This window comes from Danio rerio, chromosome 22, assembly GCF_049306965.1.
Source record: "Danio rerio strain Tuebingen ecotype United States chromosome 22, GRCz12tu, whole genome shotgun sequence".
NCBI lineage: Eukaryota > Metazoa > Chordata > Actinopteri > Cypriniformes > Danionidae > Danio > Danio rerio.
Window position 1 is genome coordinate 25,460,039 of NC_133197.1, and position 18,044 is coordinate 25,478,082.

General features: G+C 34.9%; 1 long non-coding RNA gene across 2 annotated transcripts in view; it reads left to right on the plus strand.

Annotated features, from left to right (window-relative positions):
* The first annotated feature begins 7,269 nt into the window (after window positions 1-7,269).
* The window catches only part of si:rp71-23d18.8, a 29,916-nt gene continuing 19,141 nt past the window's right edge, over window positions 7,270-18,044 (plus strand). For both annotated transcript variants that reach the window (XR_012398036.1, XR_011008349.2), the window contains exons 1-2: window positions 7,270-7,442; window positions 11,239-11,359. This is a non-coding gene — a long non-coding RNA (si:rp71-23d18.8). The remainder of the gene's footprint in view (window positions 7,443-11,238; window positions 11,360-18,044) is intronic.

Here is an 18,044-nt window from a genome sequence, read left to right on the forward strand (position 1 = left end):
GGTAAATTTAAAAACGCATTATTAACACCAGCAGCTTTCACATACTTTCAGCTGCTTTTGTCCAAAGGCAGAGGCACTACCTCTGAAAAACAAAACATTTTTGCCTTATTCACACTGGCAGCAAATTTTTAGCTGCCTGTCGCTCTGAGAAGGTTCCCACCTTGAGTTTGCTCAGGTAACGTTTATAATGATATACACAGTGAGCAAATGAGTTTACATGCCGCTGAAAATAAACATTGTTCAGAGAAAACACTAAGTGAAGTTTCACAAACTAATTTCGAGAGGAGCACGTGATATGATTGTGCACTACTGGCCAATCATCCGTAATCAGTAATAATCCAATCAGAATTAACCTAGCTTAATATAAATGGATCACTTTCTCCTTATTTCTCTATCTTCGTTTTGGAAGAATCCCCTCTTCCACCCCATCTCCTCTTTTTTTCCCCCCTTCTAAAGGGGGAACGATCGAGACCTACCTGATCTCGGATCCCCTGATATGCTTATTGACCGGGCGGGAGCCCTGGGCTCAAATATCTCTGAGCTCAGGGTTCTCTCCCAGGACAGAATGCCAAACCTGCTATAAATGCCAAGCATATCTAAGTGGGAACTCTTAAAATAGAAATGGAATCAGTTCATAAAACACCTATTTACAAAGAAGATCAAGAAAATCTATTATCATCGTGAAGAATTTTAGTTTCGTTTTGCGACAGGATAGTCTATACACATGGCTGTTTCTACTAAGAAATGCAGATGTTTTTTTCCCCATACAGCATGCGGTATTAAATTTCATTAAAACAACCAGCAGTTCATACTCTCATCCAATATTTTGTTTGTCACAAGGGGGAAAGAATGAAATGTTTGATAAAATGAAACTCGGGAGGAAATGGGGATAGCGGGGTGATGTTTATCAAATTATGTGCTATAACATGTAAAACAGGATCATGAAAGGACTCATGTAAACACCTTCATCATATCATTGTCTTACTCATTAAGGCAAATAATTCCATTACTGATGTTCATGTAAACGTAGTCACTGATTTATTTTAGTATATAGCTATCATTTTATTTACAGGAAAAGCATTTTCCTGTGTGAGGATGCTTGATTTTGAGTCAATTACACATCTTGTTGACAGTGTGCCACTGAAATAGGCACACATTTAATATTTAGGGTTAAATATTAATCGATTGTTCATTTTTAATGATGAAAGATCATGGGATTCTGTGGAAATTGACATACCTATTACAAACGAATGCACTTTTATTTTTCTCCACTTTTGTTGATCATTTACCGCATGAGCTCCTCCATGTCCAAACACGTTCCTCTCCGACAGCAGTGAAATTGAAAGGTTAAACTTCGTCACTCTTCACCTGTTGACAAGTTTTTTTAACAGATTGAATTCATACACTGTGCTAGCTTAATATCTGTGTCAATCTGTTGATTTGTATGTTGTACTGTACTGCATTTTTATATCTTAAAATAGATGTAGATTTGTAGGTTTAGATCATATTGTAGCTATTATGTACGCATTTGAGTAATGTCATGTACATTTCGTAGTCTTCACGTGTGAGAATAATGACTTTATAAAAGTTTGTACTGTACATAGTTGACTATAATCGTGATTGTATATGGTCAGTCGTGTAAATTCAAGGAGATTTAGCTAATATCTGTTTGTGTATGATGTTCACTTGATTCAATATGACAAAATCTTTGTGTATAAATGATGTACTTTTAGTTTTTTTTATAATAAATAAATGCAACTATAAATATTTCTTTAATAAATACATTTTATTAAATGCACAAATACTTATTGGGAAACTGGAAATACTGGACTGACATTTTCAGTTTACTAGAACTTCTATGTGAAGCTGCTTTGACACAATCTACATTGTAGAAGCGCTGTAGAAATAAACATGATTGAATTCAATTAAATTATGGAAGTCTTGTATAGAAAAAAATGCAATTTGTTAGATCAAGGGTGCCCAAACTGTTTTGTATGAAGGGCCAAAAACAAAACATCATTGAGAACAGAGGGCCAAAGGTAAATATACCAAACTACCCACTTAACATGGGTAATTTCCTAATTTATTTTTATATACAAGTAAGTTTTATATACTCTCCCCTCAGATGGGATGGTGGACCAAATCAAAGGTTACAATTGGCCAACTTTGGCCCGCGGGCCCTACTTTGGGCATCACTGATTTAGATGAAAGATGTAGTATTACAAAATATTAAAAATAATAGAGTTGTTACAATTAAGTTTTTAAATGTTTTTTTTTTTTTAAGATGCTTTGTATCCATCAAAACATTTCTGCAGTGTGAAGGAATGAGCAAATCACAGACAGTTTTTAGTTCATGCACAAATATCATGTTATGAAAATTATTTTGTTAATATATAGTATGTTGAGATATTTTAGCAAATATAAAAACAGATATTCAATTCATGTTTATTTCTATAGGGCTTTTACAATGTAGATTGTGTCAAAACAGCTTAACATTGAAGTTCCGGAGGATAAAGAACGCTGGCTGTCCGTCGTTGAAAAGCTGCAGGTTTAAGTAGGTCACTGGCAGGTGATCAAAATGCCCACGGAATCAATACAGAGAGTCTTTTGTCACTGGAGTCTATCAGTCTCATGCTCTCCACACCTCTATGACCACCACAGCATCTGCTCAGGATACAGCCTGGTCCAAGATTATGGATAGCTCTTGAAGTCCTCCAAGTTTGGCGTCATCTCTTCACAGGTCTTGGATCAATGGTACTACACACTTTCTAGAGGCCTTGAGATGAGTGTCCCCAGGTGGAAATAGGGAACAATGAAAATAATAAATCAAAATGACAAAAAAAAAATGTAATCAAAAGAGAACTCTTATTTTTTGTTAAATGTTATATTAGTATATAATACAACAACAGTGACACTGGGTGATGCTTCATATCTACAAATGGATCTTTTTTGTTTTCATCATTTTAATATTTGAATGTAGAAACTATCTTTAAATAACACAATATGCACAGCTTATTAAATACTTTTCTCTTTTTTTTCTAACATCGCTGGGTCCTTATTGAAGTTTTCTTTACAGAAAAAAACTCCCAGTGTGCATTGAACAATAATAATTGTCAAATTTTCTTTTGTTACGCAACCGTGAAGCCAAAACGAGCTGGTGCAGATCTCCACACCTGAGCTCCAGTCAGACTCCTGCAGTTGCAACACAGTTTAATTACAGCATGACAAGCCTAAACTTCCAGGCGTGCTTCAGACTGTGAGTAACGGGAAACCTGCTTTTCCTGTTGATACTTTTGCAAATATGAGCTCGATGGCCACCTGTAGGTCCTCATGTCGGATGTATTCCAGCATAAACAGGATGATTTATTCTTCCGGTGTGGGCACTGATTACATACTGTATAGATAAACCACATTTGCATCACGGCGATTCAATAAGATAAACAGGACATGTACACGTTAACTTTATGTTTTAGAGACTCTTACACCATGATGAGATGTAATTAACTATAAAAAATATTTTTTATTGCTTGTTCAATCTATTTATTTCAAATGAGCTGAAAAAATCTTAAGTGTTTAGGGAAGTACTTAATTGTTTTATTTTTAATGTGTAAAAACAATTAACTTCAAAACTTCAACATCAACCAAAAATCAGCCAATCAAAGACTGTGAGCAGTCACACAGCAGCATACATAATCAAATCAATCATTTTTAGTATTTAGTATTTTTATACATTATTCAAATACACAGGCTATAGAATTACTAAGGCAGGCATTGCATTCCACTATTTTGTTTGAATTAAGTTATAATTCAAAATGATACTTTTTTTTGTGTTTATTATGATTATTTGTTAGTTTATTATGCTCCAAATCATTACAAAATTAGCATCTAGAAGTTAATATTTACAGTTTCTCACATCTACCAATTAGACTCAATGATTTTTTTAAAAAAGTCATCACAGTACACTTGATTTGCACAAGATCGTCCTATCAAACAAAGATATTTTCTAGTCTCTGAAGTGCCCTGACATGGCTGAAATCAGAGCAAATGTTAAATTTTGGTTAAACTTTCAAAGCCGTGGGTCTGGGATAGACATGAGCCCACATATAATTCTGACGGTATGATAACCTTTGGCCGTACTCACACTATGTACAGTTACCTTGAACCGGGCCAAAGCATGCTTGTCCCCCCTCCCGTCTCCCCCATATCATTCGTGCCTGGGCACGCTTACGTCATCGTTCAGTAAGCGCTTTTGCTAAGCACAGTGGAGATTTCTTTAGTCATATCGTTTAAGTCGTTTGATATGCAGTGACACGCTTTCAAATATTTCGCCGAACTGATCCGCCATATTTGACGCTCATAAAAAATCATAAAGTCCTCGTGCTGCAGGAATTAGGAGGTTTGCTGAAGGTGTAGCTGTCGTGCAGTGAGGGGTTTGCGTATTAAATAAACTACAGCAGTTTGCAATCACTGAACAGTAAGAATGATTAAATAATCCATATTAAACGGTCCCTTAAAAGTCACGTCTCGCTTTCAGTTTCAGGCTTAGGTGCGTTTTGCACACACACACACACACACACACACAAAAGTACCGCGCCAAAGCCCAAGTGAACCGCGCTCAGGCACACCTCTTCCAACCGGGCCAGGGCCTGCCAAGCAAACTAAGCCCAATTCAGAGCACTCACACTTCTCAAACAATCCGGGAAATGGGCCTGGGCATGGTTCGGTTAGCATAGTGTGAGTACGCCCTTAGAATATCACTGTATTGTTGATTACTGCTCTAAAATATGTTCCTTTTTTTAAATGTTGGGGTAAAAAAACAACAATATTTTCACCAAATGAACAGAATGTCTTTCATTTTAAGAAACATTGAAAACATTTTAGAACTGCAGCTTTTGATGTGGAGGTTCCTTTTTAGCTGGAGATTGTTACCTTAAAAAATGAAATAAAACATGTAAAATCAACATATTCTGTAGGAATGGTATAATATAAAGTTTGGTAAACCTTGAAAACAGTTATCATCCCATGCCTAGTCTGGGCCTGGTGTCACTGAAGAATCCTAGTCTATTCCGGAAGATCTGTAAAATAGCCATGGTCACTTCTGAAGCTTTCATTTAAAATTTCAGCCAGTGTAAACTTTTTATGATATTCCCAAGCAACTTGACCCGTGGGTTCCACAGGGTTCAACCTTAGCTCCCGCTCTTTTTTTCTCTCTTTATATTTTTTTCCTAGGCTTAACTTTTAGGAAACACTGTGCATCATTATGCGGATGTGAAAATAAATGTGAACAGTTTCAATTTAGCATCTGGATATTGTCAAAATTGACTCTCAAAAAATATAAAATAAAAAAATAAGATAAAACAGAGATTCTTGTATTTGCCCATATAATGAAGGCCAGTGAGAAACATCTGACAAAAACCATGTGTATTAAAAGACTACAAATATTTTACTGCAGTAATCATTTTTTGCAAAATATTTTGGTTATAAAAGCTAGATTGTTTGCACTGGTTTATTTTCAACCTTTTTTATACAGACTATTTACTGCATTCAGCTCCATGAACGATTTAAATGATATATTTTAGTGAATAACCTAAAATATTAACTGAAGTAGTTTTACAGACTTAAAATAAATAATTATCATCACTGATCCTGCCACCCTAAAGCTTTCTTAACAAATTAAGTTAAAGAAAATTTGTATTAAATAATTATAAAATGATTTATATGATTATAAAATTTCAATTTTCTTTTATGTCAGGCCCTTTATACACAAGTTTTAAAAGTGACATTAATGTACCTACTGTTTTGGAATTTTTCTTAAAGTGTAGCTCACTTATTTTAGGAATGTTCCTTTGTTCAATCTATTGTGCTTTTTTGAAAATGCTTTCATCATCCAAAATAATCTTAATCATTGTTTAAGACTTCATTAAAACATATTGTTTTGGGTTTTACACTAATATTTAATGGAAAGTTTTATATCTGTAAATGTAAATAAATAAAAAGCCCTTTTAGCAAATTTAAACAAGAAGTATTATCCTAAAAAGTGACGTTTACACTCCTAAAATTTGTGATTATTGCTATTGCTTACAGCTATTCACATCCACTGTAAAAGCCAAGTCAACTTTATCAAATGAAATGAGTGTAGTTAACTCAAAACTGACTGAAAGTTAATTCTACTCATGTGAAAAGAGTTTTGAACTCAATGTTGAAGGTAATGTGTTAATTAAATACCTCATTACTTCAACTTAAATGGAGTAAGTTCACAGTACTCAAATAGATTACTTTTATAACTCGAATGGTTTGTAGCAATCGGTTTCCTCAAACTGTTTGAGTTGCCTCAACTCATTAAGTTTTACAATACTCAGTTGGTTTAAGTTATCTTCATTTATTGGTTATTACTATGCACAAATTGCTTTGTTTACACAAATGGATTAAGTTTACAGTACTCATTAGGATTAGTTTTTGAGTAATCTACTCAAATAGATTACTTTTATAACTCGAATGATTTGTTGCAATCTGTTTCCTCAAATGGTTTGAGTTATCTTAACTTTTAAACAGTAGTATTTTTTAATGAATATAGTATCTTGTATGAATCGTTTGAATAAATGATCCAATGAATCACTCATTAAGGCAGAGACTTAGCAACACTTGGTGGCTTTAGTTTCATACTTATAAATTCATGACAGGCTTTTAAGGAATAGTTCACCCCAAAATGAAAATTCTGTCATCGTTTTTTCATCACCTACTCATTACAAACCTGTTTGGTTCTCTTTCTTCTGTTGAACACATAGGCGGATATGCTGAAGAATACTGGGGAAAAAAACAGCCATTGACTTCCATAGAATTTTTTGCTCCTAAAATGTCAAAGACTTTGTCCAACATTCTTCAACATATCTTGTTTGTGTTCAATAAAAGTTTAAAATACTTGAGTGGGAAAGCTGAGTAAAATATATTTATCAGACAACCCACAAACACACTTTCAATATGCTAATTATCATTAACAAATGAAAATCCTCACATCCCTGTATTGAGATTGATCCAGTTTACAAAATGATTAATTACTGGACTATTTTTAATGAACGATCCCTTTAAGAATTGATTATTATATCCTGCAAACACAAATTTTCAACTTAAAGGAAGTTTCTTAAACAGTAGTCCAACAAAATAGTGTTTATTTGGAAGTTGATTCAAATCAGTATTTAAACTGCTGTGGTGAGATCTCACTCAAGTGGATAAACATTTGTTTTAGGATCATTTTGATATTTCCTTTCCTTCAAGGAAAGTTTAAAGACTTCACACCCACTTACACAATGTTTTCACAGGTTTAGAAATGGCTTGGGTTCAACGTCCACCAGAAAAGGTCACCGACGGGGAGGAGTTCAACGTTACTGTCACTGCCACTGATTCCTTTCATGAATACGCCGTAAAAACAAGATTTTCCAGTTCAGGTGAGCACAACTCACAATGCCAGCCTTCTCAGATGTACTTTATTATGTTCAGAAACCGCTTTCACTCTTTTCAACATTCAGCATGCAGAGCTGTAACCATAATACTGCACTCCACTGTATTGTAAAGATTAACAGAAAAGCGATAGGCCATCCGAGAGCTAGATGATGTTTCTTCAACAGAACTTTAAAGGGATAGTTCACCCAACAATTAATATTTACTCACCTTCATGTGCTTCCAGTCTTTCATGAGTTTATTTTTCTGTTAAACACGAAGAAGAAGGGGGGGAAAAGCATTCAGTGGTTACCGGTTTCAAACATTCCTCAATCTTTCAATCTTATGTGTCAACAAAAGAAAGAAACTCAAACAGGTTTCAGACAAGTGGGAGTAAATGTTAAAGGAGTTTACATTTCTGAGTAAACTATCTACTGAGAAGAGTTTAAGCTGAAATTGTGGTCTTTGGTAATTAAAAAAAACATATACACGCAATTAAGATTAAAAGTCTAGCTAATAATATAATATATATAAAAAAAACAAAAACAAAACAAAAAAAAAAACATCTGGTAAAGTTTTTTGAAACCACTCTTCATCTAACTCCAAAAGACGATAAAAAAAAACATGTTATATATTGTGTGATTCCTGTCTAAATGTGGGAAGACAAATGTTTAGCAGGGAGGCTTCAAATACGTTCTCTGTGCATACAGTGCTCAGCATATATAAGTACATCCCTCACAAATCTATCTTTTAAATTCACATTTTAATTTATAAGCTATACAATATTATATTTGTGCATATACATCAGATGAGTCAGTTCTGAAGCTTTCAATAACAGCCCAAAAACTACACTGCAAAACCCAACATTCAACTTTATCAAATAAAAAAATAGTGTAGTTAACTCAAAATTGACTGAAAGTTAATTCTACTCATTTGAAAGGAGTTTTAAATTCTTTGAAGGTAGAGTTAATTAAATATCTCATTACTTCAACAAGTTCACAGTAGATTTGTTTTTTTTTAACCCAAATGGTTTGAGGCAATCGGTTTCCTTAATTGGGTTGAGTTGCCTTAACTTACTGGATTTGTTTGTTGCAATCAGTTCCCTCAAATGGTTTGAGTTACTTTAACTTGGGTTTTAAATTCAAAAAAAAAAAAAGAAAAAAAAAGAAAAATCAAAAGGAGCACAAAAAATAGCGGAAAATTGAATTTTTGTAAAAAATGTTAAGGTTTTTTTGCAATAATTTGCTTGAATTTATTTGTATTATCTTTCAATTTCTAAATTTGCATAGTGACTAAGATATTATTTTAATAAATATATCTTTTTAATATATCTGTTTTGTTTAAATACACCAAAATACATTGCGTATATTTACTGAGAAAGGGATAAAAATATTCATTTTCAAAATGAGGTGTAGTCAATTATGCTGAGCACTGTATATTCAGTATTGTTGACAAATAGTTCAACAGTACAAATTGACTTAAAATATCCTGGAAAAAGAAATGAAATAATCTAGAAATTTATAAGACTTTTATTGCAGTATGTTGAAGTATTTCCAAAAGGCTACATGCATAGGGGCTTTTAATTTCTAATAAGCCCGCTCAGGCTCTTTAGTCCATTTGAATGAATATATTTGAATTAAATTATATTATCAATGCTTTAAAAGAACTGTTAAGAAATTTAAAAAAGTCACATCCCAGCAGACACACAGTCATAAATAGGGTTGGGTACTGAAACTCCTTTGGAACCGGTGTGCACCGGATCAAATCAGCATATTAATCTCGGTGCCTAATTTCGGTGCTGCAATAAGAACATTAAGCAAGTCGTGCACCGGAAGCGCCGCTCGGGAACGCGCATCGCCATGCATTTAGAATTCGCAAGTCAGCGACTCATGACTGTTCAATTTTCTGCCATGCCACAGAGCGCCATCTGAATAGTTTCATTTTAAATAACATGCGAATATGTAAGTCTGGTGTGTGATGCTATCAACTTTCATGTGCGCTCTGTGTCGTGGCTCTGAGCGGTGCATCCGCTGTGTGACGAGCTTAAGAAGCATAAAGGGGTGCATTAAAGACACACATGAGTAAGAGTTGTGTCACATCATCTCTAAATGTTTAATTCTAAACAGCTTTGAGGGATACGAATGTCAGCGATGTCAGGGAAAGCGCGCAGAACGGCTCATGCGGTTAGAGACACACTTCATCAACACGCGACATGATCGCGTTCATCTAATTTGCTTAAACGAATCATTCTACAGTATGGCAATATTTTACAAGCAAGGATTCTGACACACCAACATGCAGCAGATGTTTTACAAAAGTTGCGTGTAAGAGAGAAACACGTCAAACTTATGAAGTGTGAGGGCTCATTGAATCACCTTAAAGGTGAGGAATGGACCATCTCTGGCAGCTTGTGACATCATCTGACACATTATCTGAGTACATTTACATGGACACCAATACTCTGATATTAATATGATTAAGACAATACTCTGATTAAGAGTCTACCACAAAAACAGTGATTTTTTAACATCTGAAAGGACCACAGACACAAACTGCAGAGGAAACATTTACAGGCTGGTGATGCAATGATGTTACTGATCTATGTGTTATAACATGTAGCTGGGAATCTTGAATGTAACATTCAAAAACCAACTCATGTTAACACCTGAATCATATTATTGTCTTATTCAGATTACTGCAAATCATCAGATCACTGATGTCCATGTAAAAGTAGTCACAAGCCCCAAATCCAGAAAAAAGGTGCTCCCTGATTTTGATGACAGCCTTTCCACAGGTTAGTAGTAAGCTAATGTAATGTTTATAGCATAATGCAAATCTTGCATTTATGCAAATAAACAAATGATTAAAAGAAATATATTAATGCAATTTAAATAAATAAAATATGAATTGATGTTTACTTTAAACTTATTATAAATATATATTTATATTGTTCAATTATAATGATATATATATGTTTTTGTTGATTAATTTTGTGGCTAAAAGGTATCGGTTCAGGCACCGTTTTGGCACCGGTAGTTTTAAAAGTATTGATTTAGTACCAGTATCGAAAAAAACCCAAACAATACCCAACCCTAGTCATAAGACGTTAAAATTAGGTTAGGTTTAGGTCGCCAGCGTCTAAGGACACCGCCATTTTGATGTCCAAAAAAACGTCATGAAATGACATTAATAATTTGTTGATATTTTTTCTAGTTTTTCGGTAACCAAAATGCAACATCTGTCCAACGTTGGACATTGACACTGGTCTGACATTGGGTTCTTATGTCAACTAGATTTTTATCTCAAAACAATAACAACATCCCACGATGTTCGGGTACAATGTTAATCTGCCATCATGTTGACCTGCTGTGATCAACTTTTCACAGGAAGCTTAAAGGTGGCAGAAAAACAGTGCATAAATGTCATGCATATAACCCACAGAAACAAAATATCGAGTATGTGTAACTATACTAAACTAACGGTCAAAAGGGTGTGGTTAGGAATCTTGCGGCTGACATCATTGAATTATTTTTAGAAGAAGGAGCACCACTCCATACATGGGAGCAAAGTATGATTGAAGATTACTAAAACACACTTTTTTTCCCAGTGGATTCACTTACACAGATCAATTGTTCACCTAACAAACAATAGGCGCAAACAAAATAAACACTTTGTTACTAATTAAAAATGTATATCGGATGAGGTTACAGTATTGCAACAAAGATTATGGTGTTCATGAGGAATGTGTAGGGATGTTATTGCGTCACGATGGTTTCAAAACATATATTTCCCTTTCTCCCTCAGCAATGCTTCAGATGCCAGAAGATGCTGCCTGGAGCAGGAATGCCCCTCAAACTGGAACAACGCCAATGAAGAAAACTGTGTTCATCACGCCAACATCCACTCATGCCCTCTGGCTCTCAGGGTCAGTGCCATTCATGATAAAGGCTGCTCCAGACGCTTTTTGATTTTAGTCACACTGAAGCTGTAAATGTGAAGTAAAATGTAGGTTAAACATGGCAGATCTTGGCTCGACATCAGAGGCCACAAAATGACAGAACATGGAGCGATTATCATTGTCATAAGAGCCCCGTGGCGGCTGCATGTACGAGCGTGTGTACGAGCGAGAGTTTGAGTCTTTCTGTTGTGTCTGTGCTTTGGGGACAAATTTAATGGATCTGATAACATCCTTGATCCTTCAGGCAGTACACTGTCATGTTGTCATTTTAAAGTCTGTACTTTTTTTAATCTAAACATGCAGAAAGCTTTTAGGACAAGGATTAGATTTACATTTACATTTACATTTAGTCAATGTAATTGTATTCAATTATTTGCTCACTATAACTCATTGTAAATAAATTTAAATTACTCTGTTTAACTCAGGGGTGGGAATTGGCCTTATTTGGCCCATCATTAGGTTATACCAACCCAGAACTTTTTTTAAAGCAAAATAACAGCATTTATTGACAAATAAAAAAATTTAATGACTTTTTAATAAGCTAAACTTTTTAATAGACTAAATAATGGTTTTTGTTTAGTCTAAATAATTCTTAGTTGTTTTAACACCGATTTGGGCCAAATGTGGAGAAACTAAACTTGTGTGTTACATTTTTTAAATACGGTTGGGTTTTTCCATATTTGACCCAAAGTTGGGTTGAAAGGATCCAGAAATGTTTGGGCTGTAGTTTTGATTGTGGGACTACTATACAGGAATTATTATTATGGATTATAGATAGTGAAATTTAGTTTTTAGCACAGGCACGTGCACACATAGAGCTTAATCTGTGCAGTGCACATGCCCTTTTTAGTTTTTAGTCTTGAATAGAAAGTGCCCTTCCAAAATGATCTTAAGTGCCCCCGTGACAAACCCCCCCAACCGCTCTTCAGTTTGTGTCAACTCCCCCCTGCTCCCTGCTTTTCAAATATTTTATCCGGCACATGCCCCTTTGATAGTCTCTGCACGGGGCTGGTTTAGCATAAAGTATAGATACGAGACACGACCAGCCGGTAGTGTGATATGCAAATCAATATCAAGCCCGTAGCCTAGGGGGGTTTGGGTGGTTTGAAAGAATTTGTCCCATACACAAGCTCATTTGTCATATTTTGACTGCTATGCCATCATAAATACTAAAATAACCCATCAAAAAAGGTTTTAAGACCAAGTGGAATCTTCTGTCGGCTGTCTTCAGTGTGACTTCAGCTAATCAGTTTTGGCCAGCGCACACCATTATTTTGTTTAAGTGCAACATCCAGCTATGTAAGAAAACATACAATCTGATGAAAGTGGTCATCTTTTGCTACTGTATTGTTTTTAATAGAAAAAATATTTAGTAAAGTTTATTTTAAATCTTGTAACAAAAAAATGACAAATGAAAAGGTGTGAAGCACTAAAAGTGGCCAATATTAAAATTAATTTGAATACTATTTTGGCTTTTGTTCTTATCCATTAATTTTCAAATGTACTCCTTTGGTTATGTTGACCATTCGACAATCTATTTCAGTTAGAATAGTGCTTAAAATGTCACTAAAATGCAGTATTTGAATCTCATCATTAAATAGTAGCCTAAATGAGGCTTTAACCGCAAAAAGGTCCACTTTTTGAGAAAAAAAGAACCACCTCGTTCACCCGGCTGGCTACGGGCCTGAATGTAGCACCATTATGACCTGTATAACAATAATTAATAATTTTACAGTACTCTGATGGTTGGGTTTAGGGTTAGGTTAGTGGTAGTATCATTCATTGGGTAATTAATTAGATAACATAAATAATACTCTGTATAACTACTGTTATACGTTACTATAATGGATGTGTTTAGGATTAATATAATAATACAATTAATGGAAAATTAAATAAATGATATAAATCATTTTCTTTACTTCCGGCCACAATCATAACTGATCTCGCAACAACCTGGAAAATATAAATTTCAGGGGCTATCTAGCCCTTCCCCTTAACCCTACACCTTCAAGCTAATCAGAATTGGGATAGGGGTAATGGGGAAGGGCTAGGGGTAGAATTGGCATTGTTGTATGTGTGTGTTTTTGTGTGTATGCATGAAAATGAATGAGTGTCTGTGTTTTATTGTGTGTGTATATGTACATTTATATGTTGGTTTGTTTGTGTCTGTGTAATGAGCAGACGTTTTCAGTGGAAGTGCTTGATGAGCGCTTAAACTGCTGCCATTAATTGCACAGTGTGGTAATAGCTGTTATTAGAATTTGTATGTGAAGTTCGAGAGTCAATATTAGCCTCAATTACTCCACAAGCCACTAAACCTTTGAAGAGTCAGGTGAATGTGTTTTGTCTGTTTAGAGAGGTGGAGGAATTTGCGGTCCCTGGATTCCAGCAATGGCAAAATCGTCACTCATACAGTATCCAAAGCTGGCAAAAGCAGCCAATTGCTTTGGACATCAAAAGTTTTATTTTACACACACACACACACACACACACACACACACACACACACACACACACATATATATATATATATATATATATATATATATATATATATATATATATATATATATATATATAAATTTAATCAGTTATGTTTTATGTAATTTTATTCCAAGATCAAATTTGATTCCAACATGCACATTCAATACAATATAATTTAATTACATTTTTTATCACTAAAACCCAAAAGTTAGGGCAACTAAAGCCATTTGAGCAAACCAATTGCAACAAACCATTTAAGTTCAAAAACTAATCCTAATAAGTACTGTGAACTTAATCCATTTGAGTAAACAAAGCAATTTGAGCACAGTAAAACCCAATAAATGAAGAAAACTCAAACCAACTGAGTACTGTAAAGCTCAATAGGTTTGGGCAACTCAAACCATTTAAGTTAAAAATCTAATCTATACGGATACTGTGAAATTACTTAATTTAAGTTGAAGTAATGAGGTATTTAATTCACTTATTAACTTCAACACTGAGTTCAAAACTCTTGAGTGGAATTAACTTTCAGTACATTTTTAGCTAAGTACACTTATTTCATTTGTTAAAGTTGACTGTTGGGTTTTACAGTGTAGCAAGCTCGGACATACTGTAATTCTTTATTTCATTCTGTTATGCTTAAAGCGATTAATATAAAGACAAATAACCTATTAATATTTATTTTTTTATTACAATATTTTTGTTATTTATATATTACAATATATTTTATTTATGTCTTATTATATGAACATGATGAATAACTATGCTCATTCAAGTTTGAAAAATATTTTTGTTTAATATCCAAACGTATGCACTACATGACCAAAGTCTTGTTGATCTGAGTTGTAAGATCAACAAATAATAACTTGACTTCTAGTTGATCATTTGGAAAAGTGACAGAAGGTAATTTTTTCTGATGAATCATCTGTTGAACAGAAATATTGCAGAATACCTATTGGAACCCGCATGGACTCAAGATTGTCACAGAAATCAGTCAAGTTTGGTAAAGGAGAAATCATGCTTTGGGGTTACATTTAGTATGGGGTCGTTTGTGAGATCTGCAGTGGATGGCAACATCAACAGCCTGACATATCAAGACATACTGCCCATTACATTACAAGCCACAGGAGAGGACAAATTCTTCAGCAGGATAGCGCTCCTTCTCATACTTCAGCCTCCACATCAAAGTGAAAGTAAAGGAGGTCAAGGTGCTCCAGGATTGGCCAGCCCAGTCAAATCAAATCAAATCACTTTTATTTTTACATCATCAGCAGCACGTGTGCTGTGATAATTGAAAAGCTTAGGTGCTGGGTCCAGACAATGCAAAATACAGACAGTGCAAAATACAACAGCATACTCTTAAAAAAAAACAAAAAAAAAAACAGGACAATGTAAAATTGACAGCGATATGTACAATGAAATGATGTCCAAATAGTTGTAGGCATGCTGCAGAATCTTCTGCCTGAGGGTAGCAGAGAGAAAAGTCTATTGCATGAGTGGCTGGAGTTGCTGATAATTCTCTTGGCTTTCCTCATGCACCGCCTGGTGTAGATGTCCTGCAGAGGGGGAAGCTCACCTTCTGCTACGCATCCAGCGGTTCCCACAATCCTATGTAGGCCTTTACGCTTGCTGCGGGTGCTATTTCCATACCAGGTGGAGATACAGCCAGACAGGATGCTCTCCACAATAAGTCATCAGACATGAACATTACTGAGCATGTCTGGAGAAGATGGAGGAGGCATTGAAGATGAATCTAAAGTATCTTGATAAACTCTGGAAATCCTGCAACAATACTTTCAGTGCCATTCCAGATGACTTTATTGATAAGTTATTTGAGTCATTGCAGAGATGTATTCATGCATTCCAAGCTCATGGGAGTCATACACAATATTAAGTCGTTTTCCACTGCACCATGACTTTATATTCAACACTGTACATTATTTCTGTTAAGTGACAAAACTTTTGTCTAAGCAAAGTCAAACCTTAATGTCCAAATTAAATGAAAAAAATAAAAAAATCAAGGCATGATCATATTTTATTTTTGTATAAGCTTAATCTAATGGCCTCTGCCTTTCTTATAAGTCACTTCTGATACCAAATGATCAACTAGAAGTCAAGTTATTATGTGTTCCTAATACTTAGATAGGCGACAAGACTTTTGTCAGGTAGTGTACATCTAAAGCACATTTATTAATCGTATTATTAGTTATTTTATTAATTGTCATTGAAATAATTTTCACCCAGGTGGTGCTTGTCCATTTAGGAATCACATCAGTCATCGCTCATATCAAAGTGGGACAGATGCATGCATCGCTGGAGTCCAAAGTGTTGTAGTCAGCGCTCAAGGTTAGCATAGCATATTAAATGCTTAAGGGCTTTACTAAAAAATATGTGTGTAAACAACTGATAGAACAAGGATATAGACATATATAATACACCTATGCAAAACTAAGTATTTGATCAAACAAGGGTAATTGTTGACATTTCAACACTGGTCCAGGAAATCATATGTCATGTGACAACAAAACTAGCTTTGTCTAGGGATGTTTGTGTTCCGTGTGTGTGTGTGTGGGGGGGGGGGGGGGGGGTCAGTGTGTGGTGATGATGTCTGTGAGCTGGAGGAGAGCTGTCTGAAACCCCAATCTGTAGGGTTTGTCCAATACCTACATCCATTAAGGTAGCCAGTGGGCTTCCTGTGGTCTTGTTCTGCAGTGGTTTCATCTTAACGCTGGTGGTGAGAATGCCAGTTCAATACCCCCTCTTGTAACAGATCCAGTCAATAAACCTATAAATAAAGAATGAAATAGACCAAGAGAATTCCAGAAACATAAACCATAGTGCATATATAAGCCACAGTTCACTTCCAGAATAAATAATTAGTCATCTGAATGGTTTATGGTGACCTTCGACTTCCATTGTGGAAAAAAGAAAGAAAGGACAAGTCAATGGTGACCAATCATTGTGCAAGTGAATTGATCCTTTTTGGGATGGAATGATCTGGGGTGCCCAAACCTGCCCCTTGGTGGCCATGGGTGCAGCAGATGCAACGATATAACACAATGCCTGAAAATTGGTAGCAGACACATTGAAATGTATGCGGTCATTTGGACCCCTACTGTAATTAAAGGTAGTAATACTCGGAAGTTTTCTGTAAATTTTAATTAATAAAAATGCTAAAAATTCACATATTTAGGAAAAGTAAGGGTATTATAGATATGTTGGTTTTATTTTTACAAAGTTATTCAATTACAAAATTTAAAACAGTCAAAATGACTGCCTCAGTCAAACAGTCAAAATCAGTTAATCAAATAAACTAGTTAAAATTATAATTTTTTAAAAGGTTACTTTGACTCAATGAAAAGTAACTCATGAATGGATTATATTAAGCAGAACTCAAAACAAGTGAGTTATTAATCAATTCATTAATTTTGTGTGCTAACTAGAAGCAATACCAAATCATTTAAGTAGCTACATATTTTTTTTTTTTTAATAATAATTTTTTAAGGGTTTTTTCACCTTTATTGTGATAGGACAGTGGAGAATAAGAGACAGCAAAGTATGGGAAGCAGAGATAGGGGAAGGGTCAGCAAAGGACCTCGAGCCGGGAATCTAACTCAGGTCGCCGCAAACACCTCAGTCAGGGCCGGAGTGGGTCTCATTTTCAGCCCTGGAGTTTCAAGCCAGACCGGCCCACCTCAGTTCACGACTGATTTAAATTCAGTTACTAATGGCACTATCACGTCTTTTTCAAGAAAACTGCTGCTTTAGAAATTCAAATGTTCAACAGCCCTAACAGTATTTTATGTCTTAACAATAAAATCTAAAAAAAAATTTTTAAAAAAGATATTTCAAGGTAGATTCGATCACAGGTCTGCGACATTGAATTGCAATGTGCTTACCACTGGACCACATTGGCGCTATTACAGGGAGTGTAAAAAATAACTAATGACTTGCGACCCTCAAGACACAGCACTACTTTCTTTTGATGGCTCAATCTTTTTCTCCTATTTTTAGATTTCTGATCAAGTTATGTCAGATTTATTAATGTAGTGAATCATTTGATTTTCATTGAGCAGGTGTATTGTTCATTTTATTCGAATTCTTATATTCACTAAGGTGCCGCTGTTTGGGGTCGATAGTTGCATTACATCATCATCATTAACGTTAA